Below are 13,261 nucleotides of genomic sequence, written 5' to 3'. Positions count from 1 at the left end.
AGAAAATCAACCAAAACAACAAAGGAGAACTTGGAGAAGAGAAAACTCATATTTCACTTCAGTAAAAGATCCATTAGGAACATTTTAAAGCTTTTCTAAACCAATTCATGGTTCAGAAAATACAATCAAGAGTCACTGGGGCCAGCTGTACAGCTGGAATTCACGGAACCATGCCTGCAAAACTGGGCCGTGAGTCTCAGGCCACACTGAGTTAGGAGACCAAAATCTTCTGCTTCCAGGCGGCATCTCAATCTGAAATCCAATCACTTGACTTGGAAGGCTAACAGACCCACAGTGTTAATTCCGAAGTTCATGGCTTTTAAACCTGAGCTCTCACACACGAAGATGGGGCTGGAAATTGCAAGACTTCGTCTCAAAGATGATTCTAGACTTTAATAACAACTCAATTTTAAGAGAGGCTCTTTAGCCCGGCCGGGCATGGCTCAGCGGTTGAGCATCGACCTAGGATCCAGGCGATCGGGGTTCGATACCCGGTGAGGGCACATGCCCGGGTTGCGGGCTGCAGCCGATCAATGACTCTCTCATTATTGATGTTTCTATCTCTTTCTCTCCCTCTCCTTTCCTCCCTCTGAAATCAATAAAGATATATTTTTAAAAAATAAAAATAAGAGGCTCTTTAACTGTAATAAAACAAAAATAGCAAAAGGCCAAGGCAATAGTCTGAGGGTTGGGGGATCACAGGGTGCGTTCTGAGCCCTGTGTTGTTTCCATATTGTTCTGTTATGTTGCAAACTACCCTCCGAGTGTAACAATGTGCACAGAGCTATGGGCTGCAGCTTGGAATCAAGCGCACTTTTCTGGAAGCCAGAGCCCAGAATCAATGAGCTGTAAATCTGCCAACTGCATGTTTATTCCCATCCTCATGGGCCCCACAGGCTGTGACAAGGAACCCGAAAACTTTTCCTTTGCAAACTAGCGCAGCTGAAGGCAGCTTGGAAGCAGAGCCAGCAGCCTTCCCCAGAAATGCGCCCAAGCCAAGCCCTCCAGTCCACAGCATTCTTGCCTGCAGCTTTATTCACACAAAGGTGCATGGCTTCCTGCAGGACCCCTTTCCAAAGTTGCTTGAACTGCACTGCGACCAGAGCACGAGGCCCTGAGGAAGTGGTACTAGCAGGGTTACTATGCTGTTGGGCAGTGTCCGGGGGCAGGACCTGCGGAGCTCCAGGCTCCTGTGTACCACCTTGCCCTCAGCTGCACCTGCAGCGGTGCTGGCCTTGCTTGTAGCCCAGGCAACTCCATACTGCAGAAGGGCCTGTAGACCCAGCAATGTGCACTGGAGGGGATGCCTCACTCCTGTTCTCCTTTGTGCGCCTTGGCCTCATTAGGCCTCCAGGAGCAGCGGGGTCCTGGCAGCAAGGGTCCAAGCCTCACTTTGCAGCCTGGTGGGAGCCCCAGTTCCTCTCTGCAATACCTTTTAATTTCTTTACTTAGCATCCGTGGTTGGCCAGTGAACTGTTTGAGTGGGAGCACTGGTGTTGCATTGAACTACAGATTGCCTTGTCCCTAGAGGTCTCTTGTGAGAATGAATCCCCGCAGGTTCTCTGTCTTTGGGGTTTAAAACATTCTGCCTTCAATTAGGTTGGAACTGAGGTAACGTCAATGTCTGGCAGGATTTCTATTGGTAATTTTTGAATAAATAAAATAACATTGAATATAAAGTGTAATAACATAATTTTAAAAAAAGGTTAAAAATAATTTTTGAAACAATTTCTCTTACCTGAATGATGGCAAGCCACAGTCATTTTATGTATTTTTATATTTCAAGACCACTGCTGTACTTTTCACCTTAGCAGTGCTCCTCCCTGCCCACGTTTCTATTGTGGACAAAAACATATACCTGGAGAGTTCCCTACTATGGAACCTGAGCAACTGACGATGGCCAGAGGAGTGTCACCTGCTGGTGCTCAAAGGCTGAATCACTGCACCTCTTCGAACCATTATTGGAGCGCAGAGCACATACTATCCTGGTTGAATCACATGAGTGATAAACTTTCTAGGGTCTTGGATCGAGATCATTATCAACTAAACCTCAGGAAGGTTTACCCTTAGAAGGACAAAGGCAGAGACTTTTGTTAGTGGCACATGTGGGTGCTTGTAGGAAAGAATATTGAAACTGGGTGGGCACCCAGGAATATCACCACACGCACATTCATACGGAGAGTTAGAAGTAGTGTAGTCTCCCGTTCACCACAGGGGATATGTTCCAAGTCCCCCAGTGGATGCCTAAAACTGCAAGCCCTGTAGATACTATGCATACATGCCTATGATAAAGTATAATTTTTAAACTAGGCACAGTAAGAGATTAACAACAGTAACTAATAATAAACTAGAACAATTATAAAAATGTAGTGTCATGAAAGTTACATAAACGTAACTATTAAGTAAAATAAAAGTGGCTTCAGCAGAAGCACTGAGATACTGAGAAGGTGGATCTGATAACCAAGGTGGCTACTAAGTGGCTAAGGGGTGGGTAGAGCACACAGTCAGGACATGCTGGACAAGGGGACGCTTAAGGTCCTGGGCTGGAGGGAGTGGGATGGCGAGAGATTTCACCATGCTTCGCAGCACAGTGCGGGACTTAAATTTTGTGCATCATTTATTTATGGCATTTGTATTTAATATTTTCAGGCCGCAGTTAACTCTGAAACCTCAGAAAGAGAAAAGGTAGGTAAGGAAGGGGGTGCTGCTGCCTGTGAAACTCGCCATGGTAATCAGTGGGGATTAAGGGATGTGAACATGACCTAAGCCTTCTCTTTTTTTGCTTGGAAATAAGCAATTACCATACTACAGCCATTGAAAGAAAAAAATCACAGGCAATTCCAGAGAGGAGTCATCGGGAGTTTGGCCGACTTCAAGTCAGGAATTGGTCACTTTCTTACAGCTAGTTTGACACCTGGCATCATAAATACCTGTCTTCCACTGTTTCTTGTGCCTGCAGTTGCATCTTTTAAGTTCTCTTTGCCAACTTGCATTGCGGATGGTCCTTTGTGGTTTCCCTTTGCCCAGATAATGGTTTGAATATGCCATGTTATTCTCTTCACTGTCCTCCCAAGGATGTGGCCAACATTATATTTAATTTACCTGGAACTACTTCAAGCCCACTTAGTGTCCATATCTTTGGTCTATAAATCAACTGGCTGCTGAGTAACTTCTTAAAATGCTGAAAAGTCATGACCGTTTTTTTGCTACCAATCATTTTCCCCGAAAGAAATGAAAATAATACAAATGACTCTCTTAAAGTGAAAATAATATGAAACATCATTGCAAGCAACCATGAGCATTTTAAGTCACTTAAGAGAATTTCTATGCCCTGGCCAGTGTGGCTCAGTTGGCTGGAGCATCATCCTGAACACGGAAAGGCCACAGTTTCAAATCCTGATCAAGGAACATGCCCAGGTTGCAGATAGCCTCCCTCTCTCTAAAAGTCAATAAACATACCCTCGGGTGAGGATTAAAAAAATAAAAATTAAAATAATATTTATTCCTATCTTTCCAAAAATGAAAATAGTAAACATTCAGCAAAGCAGGTATGTTTACTAATTGAGTTACAGCTATTGAAGTATTATAAACGGCACTGCAATGTCTCACATCTGCTAAATTATACAATGAACATGTGGGAGGAGGGGCACTAAAGGACCCCCCTTTTCTTTCCCTGACTCCCTGTCCTGCTCCAGTGCTTCTGTCAGAGTAGATGGGGAAGTGTGGTCATAACATGACCTGAGAGAGGGGAGCAGGGCCCAAGTCAAAGCTGAGCGAGTGAGCAGAGCAAACAGGACTCTGGGAGAACACGGGGTGGGAGTCAGAGATGCCCAGTGTGGAACGAGGCTCTCGGGCACAGGCTGGCAGGGCCCCACATAAGCTACCCGCCCTGCAGTCAGTGCCGACTTCATTCAGGCACAGGTGGAGTTTATGATTCCCTAGATCCTCCCAGGCATCCTGTTCCTATGCCCTTTAGGAGCAGAGGCCTTGAGAACAAGGTCTTTTCATAGAGGCTGTGGCCCAGAAGGGGATGAAGGAATCAGGCCTGAGAATAAGGGAGATATTTGGGGGGACTCATGGAAGAGAGAAGCAGACAGAGCCTTTCTCCCGCTCACAGCCCATTTCACCTCCAGCCTCACAGCCACTCCTCTGTAGCACAGAAACACCCACATAGGAGCGGGAAACTATCGCGTTCAAATGGAAGACTTCTTAAACTTGCTTCCTGACTGGCAGACTTTTGAATTTGTTAAAACATTTTTTTATTTGAATGAGGCGCCATGACCCAATGATGCCTCTCTTTGTACCAGCAGCACCTGGCCCCTTTGTTGACACTTAGTGTTCTTGATAAAGAACATGTAATTCTGACATTTTATCAGTTGTATTTGAAATGTAACTTGAGACTCATCCCACTTGTAATTATACTAAATATTTAGGTGGAGATTTGGAAATGCGTATGTAAAATTTTCTATGAACTTAGGTAAAAACATTGCACTGGGGGATATACACATACTATGGAGTTTGGTTTTTTAAAACCAGTAAGTATTACATCAAAATAATATTAACCGGAGATGCTCTCTGCACAATATGCCTGTAATCTTAGGTGCTACTCAGATTTGCTCATGGGGATGGTGAAAGCTTCTAGTTGTGTAATGCTCTGTGCATATTTATTCCTCAAGTCCATCCTTTCAGCTCAACCACCACCCACAACCTGAAGACCAACTTAAGTCCATTCTTTGGAACACTCAATGTTCAGCATCTCTGCTGCAGTCCTCGCACAGACCGTGACCCAGACTCTTAAGCCATATAGTCATCTTTCCCTAAAAATCACTTACTCTCACTAGTTAAATGAGCCCTCTTGGTTTACTGGGAGGAAAAGGATGTTCAGAGAAAAACTAAGAAACAATGCTCCACGTGGCCCTGACACTGGGGCACTTCTTCCAAGTTGAAGCTCTGAACTTTTAAACGTGGAGACGGTATCTCCCTCCAAAGCACAGGGCGGGCTTCTTTACAGGTTTGGAAATGGGGATAGTGCATCCTTTCAGAGTGAAGGAAGACAGGCCTGCTGATTCTCTAAGACAATAAAGATGACTCCCTCTGAAGTAAAGGGTAGATTTGCTTACTACATATGATAAAATCCAGGTTTCCCGAGTTCCTGTAGCATAATCATGGGGCTTATTCCTTTTCTATAACCTAACCCACTGCACACAAAGTCATCTGTGTGGGCCCATCTGTTTCCCCCCATGGGACGTACGAGTATAAAGAGTTAGGGGCTGAAGTCCTACACAGGTGGGGGCTGGTTGGGAGAGTAGAAGGACATGGTGACAGGGGCAGGTACATGCCATGTCACAGAGGACACTTCTCAGATCTCAAGTCCTTCAGGTGATTTCATATGAAAATAGGGAAATTATGTCAGTTATACAAGGTTGAGTGAAGTTCAACTCAGGGAAATGTGAGTGGCAGAAAGGCTCAGGCTATATGCAATCCTAATGACCCTCAACGACCCTTGATCTTATACAATATGCCTTCTTCTGTGTGAATAAAACCTGTAAACATGATGAGTTAGCAACCCCTAAACTAGGTGGTGTGGCAAAAGAGATTCTTGAAGATACTATTAAGGTCACTGATCAGTTAACTATGTGGCAACAATCGGGAGATTTCTGGGATATTACCGAAGTGGGACCATCTAAGCATACACACCATTTAAAAGCAGTTTTCTCTGTTTGGCAACATAAAGGGAAATCAAGAAATTCAAAGCACAAAAAAGATTCCTGGTGCCATTTCTGACTTAGAAGATGAAGGTGGTCTCCTGCCAAGAATGCAGCCTAGACTGGCACCTCACCTGACAGCCAGCCAGAAAAAGGAGACTTCAGTTCTACAACTGCAAGGAAGTGAACTTTGCCAAAAACTTGAGAGGGAACTTTTTACACAGGAAAAGTAAACTAATACAACTAGTCTCCATGGGATTAAATATGTGGTGCTGAGTCTGGAATCCCTGACTCATAATGACCGTCTATGAGAATCAAGGACCCTGTTTCTCTTAGATTATAATGAACAGATCTTAACCTATCGCTGGTAAATCCTAAACCTATATTAGGCCATGCTTAAGAAAAATACTGTGAGAGAATTCCCAGGTCTGACCCTGTTGTAGTCTCAAATTAGAAAAATAAACACAAACCAGTACTGACACGAACCAATAGAATATCCCACCAGGTGGCAGGATCTGAGGGCAGCCAGCAGGGCCCTATCAGGGAGATGATTAGAAGACGCTGAGTGATCTTGAGTGATCTCACCGTGTGCTCGGTAGAGGAAGAGCAGCATGGGCTCTCAGGCCACTTGCGAGGTAGTCAAAGTTCAAATAAAAGACGGGTTTAGGAAATACAGTGACACTCCATTAGAGTGACACAGGCAGAGGATATGCTAGTAGGGGAGGGCCAAGAGCAGGAATCTGCACATAGGGGGTGTTCAGAGACCAGAGAAAGCAGCTTGATCCTAATGGCAGATAAAAAGGAAAAACACTGAAAAGAGCTGAATTTTAGCTCCTTTTCTTCCACAGTATGATGGTGGACAAGTCAGTTACGTAAATTTCAAACTGCTTTTCCTTCTGTCCCAGCAAGCCTGCTCCACATCTTATTCCTGTGTCCCACAGATAGTCCCATTGTAGGCCCTCACAGGCTCAGCCAACCTCCTGCTGTCCTCCCCTCCTCCTCCCCCCTTCCCTCCTTCTCCTCCTGCCCATCTGCCCCTCCCTGGGCTGGTCAGGGCCATGGGAACTAGGCATCTGGTTGCCCCTAAGGAAGGGCTAAGCCTACATTTGACCTGGAGAGTATGCCATACTATTTATGGGAAGGGGACCTCATCTGTGACAATTCCCAAGGTGTATCAGGAGGACTTTACTCCTGAGGTCTCAACCTTACTCCTAAGGTCTCAATGTCCTTGTGTCAGTGTCCTCTGTAGGGCCTCTGAGCTTCTGCCCTTGACCTTCACTTGTAATTCAATCTCAAGGCTTCAAAGGAGCCGAAATCTAGAGCAAAAGATCTGTTTCTGGATTTCAGGCATTTACTTTTCTGGAGATTCCCTACTCAAAAGAAATAAACATCTGGTGGTTTGATGAGACATGCATTTCTGGCTGTCCAACGACCTAGGATTTGCAGGAGGGAGAGATCATGGATGTTTTTCTGTAATACCTGGTTCTTTTCTTGATGCCTTCCTGTCCTTTATTTCCATGGACACAAGCTCAGAGGAGAGAAGGGGAGAGGTTGAGGCGATGACTGCCTCTTCCAGGTCTCCATCCAGGATTCAGTTTATCGGACCCCATGTTTAGTTACCATGGGGGGGGGGAGGCTTTGTTGTATCTGTGTTGAGATAGGTAAAATCAATGGCCCCCTCCCAAACCCACACACTTGTGATGTTGGTGTATGTAAAAGACAAATTGTGAGTCAAAGATTGGGGACTTGATCTCTTACATTTATTCACTTGTTGGCCTCTTCCTGCCATGGCAAGAATGATTAATGGTGGGTGGTTACCTAGTGAATCACTCAGGCCTGAGAGAACTAGAAATGTTAAACATAAAGATAGTAAGAGAGGAGGTCAGCAAGCTTTGTTAATATAAAATAAATGATCCTAAAGCAAAACTGCTCAGGTTTAAAAGAATTCAACTCCAATACTTAGTAGCTATTTGATCTTAAGTTACTTACCTTCTCTGATCCTCTGCTCCTTCCTCTGTTAAATATGCTCCATAACAGCACCTAATTATGGGACTGCTCTTTGCTGGGGCTTAAACCAGTTGCTACCTGTACAGCATTAGGACAGTGCCTGGCACATGGAATGTGCTGCACATGGGCGTTAAGTAGAGTTGTTCTCTGGAGCATAAAAGACTCAGGCAGGATCCTTCCACTGTGGAGCACGGTCAGCCGTGGAAAGGCCTCAGTCCACCTCTCGCTCCCCAGCACCTCTTCCCCCAGGTCTAATTTTCACACCAGTCTCTTAGCGCCAGGGACTAAATCAAGAAGCTAATCTCTTTATAAAAGTCTAAAATATCTAGGACAAGGGTGGAGAGTAGTTGTTCCCAGAAGATGGCCAACAGCACCACGTTTCAGTCACAGCCTTGAAACTCTCAAAGTCTTACTGGGGCCTATTAAGAAATCACTGCACCTGGAGACACTTGAACGCTAGATGCCCAGGACACTCTATCAGAAGACTCTCCAGGCACTTGCTATGAGAAAGGGCAGAAACAAGCTCCTGTGAACCTTGTGAATCGAGGGTAGAGGGCAGAACTTTGAGGCCCTGAGGGCACGAAGGTAAATACTGAATGGGTTGGGGAGTAAGGCTCCCCTGAAAAAGGCCTCGCTCTGGACACAGTAAGAGCCCTTGGTTTTATTAGCCTGCATGTGGAATTTGGCCACCCATACATGGATAGAAGATTGACTCTAAGTAGAGGTACCTGGGGCAAGAAAGATCTTAATGAGAAACTGGGCCAGTTGTTATTAATTTTTAATCTTCCTCTTTTCTCCTGCAACTGTCCCCTCTCTAATACCATGCAAGTTCTCATATGTTCCTTTGCACACTTTAAAGCACTCATCTTTTGTATCTGGAAATGCACTGCTCCTTTGAAGTCTAATTAAAGTAATAAAACCCTCATATTAAAAGATAGGCCACAAAATACTGTTTCAATTTTTAATGTTAATTGCTTGTTCATTTGTGGCAAGGGAAACCTCTCGTGGCCCCAAATACACTGCACTCCTCAGACCTGCATCCTTCACTAACTCTAGAGAATATGACTGAATCCTTTATTTTTTTAAACAGACCTCTTTCCCTGGTTATAAGCTCTTAAGAAAGTATAACTACTTGCAGTAAGTGCAGAAATGAATTGGACTGATTAAACAAACACATATAAATCTACCACTCAAAATTAAAATGTTAACACATTAGTCTGTTTAAAATAAAAACTCCTTGCAACCCCTCCAGGCAACTACTACAATGCACTTCTCTCTATATTCTTCCATTCTGAGTTTTTATTTTCTAAGCTACATGTGAATTAATAATATATTTATCTGTTTTTTAAAAGCACTTATACATTCTCTTTAGTTTGTAACTTGTCGCAGCTGGCTTTTTTTTCCCGTCATTGTTAAGATTTATGTGATTTGGTTGAACTTCTGTTTAGTATCCCATAATATTTTAATTATCCATTTATCTTGATACACTCATTCCTCTTGCTATGGACATTTAGTTTAGGTTTTCCTTCCTAAATTTAATTCTATGTTGGCTTGTGTTTCTTACATTGCAAGTGGATGTTCCTTGATGATTCCTTTAACTCTTCAATTTCACCACACAAAGGCATCTCAGAGGCAGTTGACTTTGCACTAGAAGCTTCCATGTCTCCAGAAACCCTGCCTCACATTCAGCTACTTGGACCTTCCTCAGGCATTAGCTCCCTACAGCCCTCACCTGGTGGGACACTTTGAGAACATCTATGTCATGCTCGCTACTTCGGCTCAAACTTAGTGGACATGTTTAAATTTATGGGACTACTACCCTTGCCTCTTGAGGGGTTGCTGAGCCTAAAGCGAATGGAGGAACCACCTAAAGCCTCAGGAAATCGTGCTTAGTCTTTTGGATTCAGCCAAATTCCTCCCCACCGCTACCCACTCCTGCTACGAAAGGAAGAATTCCATATTTACAGAGAGAAGGAACTCTACCAAATTACTACTGGTAGGAGGGGGTTAGATTAAAGACACCATTGAATAAGATGTGTCCATCAATGTGATGCCGGTGTAATAACCTGATTGTTACTAATGGCAAAGGAGGAGATGGAAGGCTAGATATAGGCCTGCCATATATATAGCTTTGCCAAAAATTTGCATTTAATACTCTCCAATTCTGCTCCCTGCTGACTGATGGGGGATAGGGCTGCACAAGAACAGTTTAGACTCAAGTCCATAAGGTCTGAGTGACCTAGAAAGGTACCTACTTGTGTTCTAGTCATCCGTGGGAGAAATGAGTGGCCAGGATGAACATGGCCACTGCAAGAACATGAAATCTAAATATATAAAGTTCTAGACATAGGAGACACTCTCTCTTGGCTCCTCAGGCTCCTGTGGCTCCTGCAGCGGGGGACTGTGCTCCCTGTGCCCATGTGGCTCATGGACATGTGGGGCTGCTCTGCACCTGGACTAATGGACCTTAATTAGCTTCGATGCTGAAGTTCACCTGGCTGCAACATGAAATGGAGGTCTCTGGACACTGGCTTTGTTTCTGGCTTTACTGAACACCAAACTGCACCTTTTCCAGGACTGACTTAAGGGGCAGGGGACTTTGGAACCCCAAAAATGTCACTTCATGCATGCAAATAAAGTCTTCTTGCACATCCATCCTCCCATGAAGATTTTAGGAAATTTATTTTCTGAAGATGTTGCAAGAACCTCACTCCCACAGGGGTGGGAGTTAATTTTCTAGTACAAATGTAACGAATTATGAGCAACTAATCCACAATAGGATCCCCTTACCAAAATGCAGCCACTTGCCTTTTGTATAAACCGTCCCAGCTGGTGTGGCTTGTACTGGGGGGTGCTGTTGATGGTAAAGGCTTTCTAAAGGCCCCCTTGCAAACTGAGCCACCAGCTTGAGAACCATGTTCTCACACAGTTTCAAAGACGTGCTCCCATCTTTCAGAATGAGATCTGTGCTTCCTCCAGAGTAGTCTCTTCCCATGTGGGAAATGGACTTTGTAAAGAAATGGGTAAGCTCTTCAGTGCAGACATTCCATGTGCCCATGCCTCAAGCATTATGAATGCAAAATATCTGCAATTCCACAAGAGATGACCCTGTAGTGGTGAACCAAGCAGGTGGTGAATTTCATATGTGGAGTCTTTGGTGTTTTAAATCTCCTACACCCTGTCCAACACCCTGAAAAGGGCTGACACACAATGGTGGTCTGCTTTGATTCTATTCAGCCAGTTGTATGTTATATTAATGTTTTATCGCAGTTAGAACAAATCTGCACAAACATGGTGGCTTAAAACAACAGAAGTGTATTCTCTTACCTTTCCAGAGACCAGAAATCTGACAGTATCATTGGGACAATTCAAGGTGTTGGCAGAGCTGTGCTTGCTCCAGGTGCTCTGGTGGAGCCCTTCCCTGCACATGGTGTATATTATTGGGATAGTAACAGCGCTTCCTTCACAGGGCTGGTCTGAAGTTAAGTAAGTTGGTACATAAAGAAACTATATAAAATAACTGGTATTTGGGAAACAGTTAATAAATGTTGGTTATTGTATTTGAATATGAACAGGGTCCATTCTGAAGTAATATCTAAATAAATTCTTTGTCATAAGTTATGGATCCTGTGTGTGCAAAGCCTAAAGCAACCTGTGTGACCATCAGTTCCAAGGACAAGCAGCCAGTTGGAATAGAATTACTATCGAGGGAGATCTTAATAATTATGGCTGCTGCTCTTGGTCTATAGGACATGGGTTTGGGATACATTTTTATAAATTACTACTTGAACGGCTTCCTCTAGTCATGTTAAGAAATGCAGTCACACATTGAGGGGAGGGACAGTATTAGAAGAGAGGAGGAGATAAAAAAACCCTCAAGAATATGATAAGGCTTTTTCGTTTTATTTCTTGTGATCATATCCTAGGCTGGCATCTTCCCTGACAAAGGTCAATTTTACCTTAACTGAGCCTGTCTATTGTCTTTGCATCTATGATAACATATCTTTGGAATTTCAAAGTAATTTTCCTTTTCCCGGACCCTTCAAAACACAGGCACTGCTCTGTGGAGACCACGAGTCCCCTCATTGCTATTCAGCTAACTGCTGACTGTTAACTATCCTGTACCCACCTACACCCTAGGCTGAGAGAATTAGGCAAGGAGCTGGGCCCATTGTCTATGTCAGATTATGGGACCTTCTGGAAGAGAGTTTCAAGATCCTGGATTCTTCTCCCCTGAAGTGAATGGAATTGATTTCTGAAGGAACATCTGGAGGGAAGGATCTGCTGGAGATCACTGGAACTCCAGAATTCAAATTTGTCTTGAATCCTCTGGATTTCATACTGGAATTTGTCTTCATTGGACAGATGAGAGAGCAGAGGCCAAGGGCAGGTAAGTGACTTGCTCAAGGTAACACATACGTCTGTTCTAGGTCTAGGGTTTGGTGCCAAGTCCAGTGACTTTCTGGTTTCCTCACTGCTCCCCAGATCCAGACTCTGATGGCTGCAGAAGCTTAGGCCATAAAAACCAGTTTATTCCCAATAATTCCCAGTATGAGCACTTTTCTTGGCTTAATGGCCCAAACCTGTTTTGCCTATAAGGGATTAAGTGCTTCCAGCTGTTCTGCACTCAGCAGATACTGAATCTAAGGGTGGAATTTATATTAACCATTCACAAGACACACTTTGATTTGATGGAATGTCTCCACCATAGAAAGCAAACATGGCTAACTCTTGCGCTTGGTGATTCTGAGCACCACAGTGCACAGAAGCCTGACCCAGGTTGGGAGTCTAGCTCTGGTTTGGCATCTAGCCCTGTGTCATAGGACCTGAAGGAGGTCACTTAATGTCCTGGAACCTCCAATCCCTCATCTGAGCTGCATGATGGATCCCACAGTGAGTGAGGCTTAACTAAGATAATGTGTGACCCGTCAGTGTGCACAGGCTCTTCCTGGAGGGGACAGAAGAAACTGCCAACAGTGTTTGTCTTGGGAGGGGTGGTTGGACATGTGGGAGGGAGGGATGTTCTCTCTGAAACTTTTTATTATGTGTGGCTCTTCTTTATTATCAAAATATGTGTATTATGAAACACACACAAGTGTATATAATAGATATACATTTTTAAGGATGGTAAAAAAATGAACATACTGTACTCACTATGCAGCCTATGAAAGTAGCTTTGAAGCCACCGAGTGTTACATTTTGCAGTTAAGACTAGTTGTTAAGTGAAAACTTAAGTGAATTTTTAAGTACCGCAATGAAAGCCCAAGCCAAGTGCCTGGCCACATGAGGTAATCTGAACACAACCAGCTGCAGAGCCCAGTGTGCTATATATGTCCTTGTACCCTGCTGGTGTGGGTTATTCTTGGAAACACTAGAAGTACACATTCGTCCTGCTTCATCCCTGCTAATGCCATGTGGACCAAGAAGAACTACCTCAGAGAGCTCAGAACAATATTCAAAGTAAAGCCTGGAGCATATCCTCCAGGGAATTCTCCTGCAGGCCCAAAGCTGGTCTCAAACTATGTAGGGCTGGCAGGGCCATCACACAG

The sequence above is a fragment of the Miniopterus natalensis genome, chromosome 13 (assembly GCF_054644295.1).
Source record: "Miniopterus natalensis isolate mMinNat1 chromosome 13, mMinNat1.hap1, whole genome shotgun sequence".
Taxonomy (NCBI): domain Eukaryota; kingdom Metazoa; phylum Chordata; class Mammalia; order Chiroptera; family Miniopteridae; genus Miniopterus; species Miniopterus natalensis.
This window is presented reverse-complemented; position numbering follows the sequence as displayed.